We start from the raw sequence: 4720 nt of genomic DNA on the forward strand, positions 1-4720 counted from the left end.
TTCTACCGTTCAACTGAGACACGAGAAAAAGGCGCGCTAAAAGTTTCTGTTGCCTCAAGCTGACTTTTAATAATTCCATTCCTTGCACAAGAGTGTGTTGAGTCATGCTCCTTATAGTCTTGAGTATCATTCCTTCATGACCCCGGCCACTCATTCGACTCCAACTATGGCACTTTTCCCTTGTCGTCTTTTCACCGTATTTGCCTCGGTTACCTTTATTTTTAAGTTGTTTTAGCTACATGTGTCAGGTATTTAAAATACTTTTTAAATTTAACTTTCCCAAAACTCCTTGCACAGATTTTTCTTCCGTGGGAGTGTTAAAATTGGGACCTCTATCAAGATTTTTATGTAGAATAATTTTAAATAACAGATTTCAAATAATAATTGCAGTTGTATTTTTTTTTTCTTTTTGTCTGGATGTGTCCGCGTACTGTTTCTCTTGAATCCAGATATTCTTGAAATTGCATTCGACTCTGGTCACTTAAAGAGGTAGAGAAGAATGCCAGATGAAAGCAACCTTCATAGACGCCCAGCCCGAGAAACTGATGTCGTGATCCAAAGCTACAGTATGCAACATACGCACTAAACTGTTCAGTAACTCACGCTGTTTTAATTTTTAGCTCGTTTAACATTTTTTTAATAGCACACAGGAGCATGCATTTAATTCTGTGTAGCTTTTACAATTCCTTTCTTCTTGGCGTTGTTTTATCTGCTTTGAAGCGGCTTCAAGAAACACTAGAAAGGAAGGTCATACGATCTATCCGTAAGAAATTTAAACGTAAAGGCTTTTTCACTGATCTTGTAGCTATTTCTGGGCTTCCAACTCTAGAAACACAACCTAAACAGGCACGTTTACCATTTCTTTATCAACTCCCAACAATTACTAAAATATTATGTTTCGAGGTACATTTCTTATTCACAAACACGACCTACCAGGCACAAACATATGCAAATACCTTAGTGGAGTGTAAATGTAACGATGATGCGCTTAAATACTCATTTTTTCCTGTTGCGTACCTTCAATGGAATATATTAGCGCCTCTCACCACTAACGCTGAACCACTGTGTGATTTCGAATCAAAAATTGAAGAAATCTCCTAGCATCTTTAAATTGCCATTGCTATTATCTGATCCCGTCAAACACCATATATACATGCCAAACATCGCGTATCATGAAAATTAGCATGTACTAGTACGTGGTGTATATATAATGTAGTGCAAATTGCTCTTGTGTTCAGTTCAAAGTTGACGTTGCTCAGTTTTTTGTATCGTTTGATCGTCGACGTGATGAGCGTTCCTTGTATCTGCACCTTGTGCTCACCTGCTATTTTCTCAGTATATACTGTCAGTATTCTAAATAAATAAACAATTGTTCTGCTCGTGCCAAAACCGGATCGAGATTGTTCGTCAAACAGGAAATAAATCACAGAAAAAAAGGGAACATTACCATTCTGCTGTACTTGAACACCGTCGTAAGCGCTACATTACAAGCATAAGGACTAGTTCAAGTGTAAACACTACTTTACAAACGTGAGTCTTTAAAAGAGTCGGCCCCAGCTAGACTACTTGCCCAAGACCACTCCTAAGCGCAAAAGGGGCCACTTTGCGTAATACAGGTTCGTCTCATTGTGAGAATGCCTCGTGCTGTAGGGAATATGGATTGATGTTAGTTACGCTTTCTGGACGATGTTTGGCAAGGCACTAGGCAGTGGAGGTCTGATTTGGTGTCAGTATTATAGCAATGACGGCTACGATTGCGGAACGGCGATGATCCCGGAAAGCGATGATCGCGGAACGAAACATTTCGCAAAGGGCCTTTTGAAGAGGTAACTTTCCATAAATTATATTCGTTAACCGAAAAAATCGCTCGATCCACTTAGTCTGCTTAGGAGCTTTGAAAGTTATGATTATCAAAGACTTCTTACCGCTAAATCATGTTTGCGTCTCTTTCTCCACTAGCGTTTCATCGTCTCTTGGACGCATATCACTTCTACGGTATACTGGCGACACTGCAGACCGACAAGATGGCTTCTATGACCCTTGGAAACTGCAGAAATAGGCAGAGGAATGAACTTTTTGCATTTTATTTGTATTTTTCACGAAACTAGGGTGGCATTTTCAAGGTCACTATTTGGTTCCAACCGATACCTCTAGCGCAACAACTGTCAGAGCAGTACTAGCATGCTTTTTTTTTTTTGCCTGAAAAATGTAGCCACGGGGTACGTAAATATATGTTTATAAGCTACAGTTTCCTTGTATAACCGGACGCCTTTACGAGCTACGTGTCAATGTTCTTTACACTATATATTCCGCTCGTAAATAAACGAAATGTATATGCGGGCTTGTACTTCACTTTCGGTTTCACGCTTGAGCACTGAGACTGCGTAGCCCTTTTTTATTTTCTTGGCAAAAACCAAGGGGAGGCTGAGACTAAAGGCGAACGTGGCCTGACAGGGGCCTCAACCACCCGATTTACAGCGTACATAACAACACGTCTGTTCACAAATTTAAGCATGATAGCACAATCGTAATAGAGAAATAGCACAAAGCAAAGTCATTACTACACTTCTTATGTAATATACAAAGCATAGGTCTCAAATTCACAAAGGCATCACAATGTACACATAAACGCAGTAATTCGTAAGCATGAACTTTCATCAGTTACACTACTATGTCACAATTACGCATTAATATATTTTTGTCTGTAATTGCTTTTAATTTCTACCTTTAGGGGAACATGTAGACATATATTTCGAACCCTTAATTATATATCAGTATTGCGAGCGTTTTGCTTAAGTAACACTTCTTTGACCTGTTTTTTAAACGTAAGTTCACTGGCGTCGAAGTTTAATTTTTCTCCAAATTTATTTAATATTTCAGTTGACAGGTACAGGAAAGATTGCTCACTATAGTTCGTTCTTACTTTTGGAGTGTGCCGTATTGTATGCCTGAGATGGTAGCCAGAAGATTTATTGCTAACTTGATTGTGGGTCTTTTGCTTATAAATGGTGTGCAGAACCTTCATGTAATAGATTTGGTCAGCTCGAAGCATTGAATATTCAGTAAATAAAGGACTTGTCCTCAAATCTGCGTAACAGCCACGATGATCTAAATATATGCGCAAAATTCTTTTTTGCAATACAATGAGCCTGTTATAATTAGTTTTAGTTGTGGTCCCCCACACCAAAATCTCGAATCATAGTTTCGAAAAAATGAGAGCATTGTATAAGTTTTGTTTCAGCCATAGTGGTATCAAATGGCCGATTCTATGTATGAGACCTATACTTTTAGAGAGTTCGGAGGACAGGTGAGCAATATGGGCATTCCACGAACGTTGTTCTTGAAACCAAACACCTAAGAACTTCTGTTCTGTCACTCGGTTTTACTTGGTTCCGTTGAATATAATGGGGATTTCTTTCTCGACATTTTTATTGTACGACCTCAACTAAAATGAGGAGGAAATGAGTGCATGACTCAGAGAACTGGCGGAGGGTGTTTATCTTTAAGCCCAAAGTCATTTTCTTGGTTCAGCCCACGTTAAAACGGGCCTGTTTGTTACTTTTTGCAGATGGAAGAAGGCGTTTAGGAACTGAGGGTAACCATTCTGAAGTAAGGCAAAGAATATATATCGAAATTGGCGGTGACAAAACAGCAGGAATAGCATAATATATCTTAAAATTTTATAAGTGTTTACGTGGTTTCTGGATTGGCAACATGAATTTCACCGCGGTTCCAGGAACCTTGTAGGTAAAGGTTCAAACGTGGCGGTTTCAAATTTGAACAGACGTGAAGATGACGCCACTGATTTCACGCTTCTACGAAACGACGGCGGTGGCAGTTATTTCAGGACGAGACGTAACCTGATCCTAACCGCCGCATTTTAAACAAAAAACAACTTGTTTATAATAGAGAAGCGCAGCACCCGAAAGAGGCCTGCGCGTGCAAAAAAATAGTCCCCCAATTAGCTACCTCTCGAGAGGTGGCATTCAGTCACTGACAAAAACTGCTGAAAGCTCGCGGCGATCTACCGCACCGCGGCTCGCTCGGTCCCTGGGCGCAAACTGGCGAAAGCCCCCTTCCATTTTCCTCTAACTTCCGGGCACTGACCCTTGAAAGCTTGGCGCTCGTCCAGCCGGTCCGGAAGGTATATTTGATTAGACGAAAGTGCACTCCGCTGTGAGTCGGCAAACTCTCAACTATTCAACTGAGGCCGTAGGGGGCATCATCAAAGCAGCGTTTTAGAAGCCAAATGTTTGAACATGTGAAGCCGAATTTAGGGGATTTCACACTACCGCGCAAAGCATTGACCGCAAAGGCTGGCGATGTTGCTAGCCTATATCAGCCTCGGGTACACCCACCTGTTATTAAATCACGTCACTTCACTTATACTTCTAGCAATGTGCCTGTACTGCCAGAAGAACAGGTCAATTCCGAAGTGGGATCAAGTTGATCAACTGGTAAGGTACGATGTTGTTTAAGTTTGTCAGAACCCCTTGGCTACTGGTGACTGAAACCTTCGTGTCCTGTTCACTTTCAGACTACTTGTCAAGGAAACCCATTACTGACGTCATAAAAAGCAAACGGAAACTGGACATGACTGATGTAACGAAATTGCGAAGGTGTGCCTCATCCAGCGCGCTCACGTGATTAACGAAAAACACACGCGCAGGCACGCGCACGCACATAAAATAAATAAGTCATTTAAAAACTGCAAATGAAC

This window comes from Haemaphysalis longicornis, unplaced genomic scaffold, assembly GCF_048455015.1.
Source record: "Haemaphysalis longicornis isolate Haplotype H1 unplaced genomic scaffold, Haemaphysalis longicornis Haplotype H1 scaffold_3, whole genome shotgun sequence".
Classification (NCBI taxonomy): Eukaryota; Metazoa; Arthropoda; class Arachnida; order Ixodida; family Ixodidae; genus Haemaphysalis; species Haemaphysalis longicornis.